Below are 760 nucleotides of genomic sequence, written 5' to 3'. Positions count from 1 at the left end.
AATCCAAGATGGGGTAGTGTTATGTGGCAAGAGCAGAGGGTCCTTATAGCCACAGAAAGAATTATTTTTGTATTTTGGAGTGTGTTATTTCTCTTCCACAACAGCGACTTAGCAATATTTAAAACAATTATTAAAGTCACATAGTTTTATGTTTCTTTTTAGATTTATTTTGTTAAACCTAGTAAATGAACACCTCTGTAACTGTTCCAAAAAATGTCTGACACTTGAGATTCCTTCTACAAATGATAAATGATAAATGATACATTTTTTTGGAGAATAATTTCTCCAAAATCAAAACACACACACACACACACACACACACACACACACACACACCAAAAACTTCCTTATATCAACGACAGAGTGTTTTTCGTTTATTAGCTTTGGATTAACTTGTCTAATGTGCTACACAATTCCATATGAAAGAGCGGTTACCATAGAAACAAGCTCATTGGTCATGTTACAGCCTGAACTACTGCTTTTATATGGAAATTATGCACCAAGCAGATTCGAGAATGTGAGGAAATTGTGCCGTATAATTATTTAAATAATATAAGTAATAAAAGCGCAATGCCACAACTACCTTAAAATTACAGATTCGAAAAAAGAAATCGTTTTTTTCTGTTAATCTGGCAACATATTTCCTGCAACCAATTACTCTGGTTTATACACCCAACGCCAATGGCATGGACCAATAGGAAGAAGACTTGTTAGCATGTGCATATGGCAGGACTCAAGCAGCGGCCGCGTCTTGTGGCTG

The sequence above is a fragment of the Clarias gariepinus genome, chromosome 2, assembly GCF_024256425.1.
Source record: "Clarias gariepinus isolate MV-2021 ecotype Netherlands chromosome 2, CGAR_prim_01v2, whole genome shotgun sequence".
NCBI classification, from domain to species: Eukaryota; Metazoa; Chordata; class Actinopteri; order Siluriformes; family Clariidae; genus Clarias; species Clarias gariepinus.
This window is presented reverse-complemented; position numbering follows the sequence as displayed.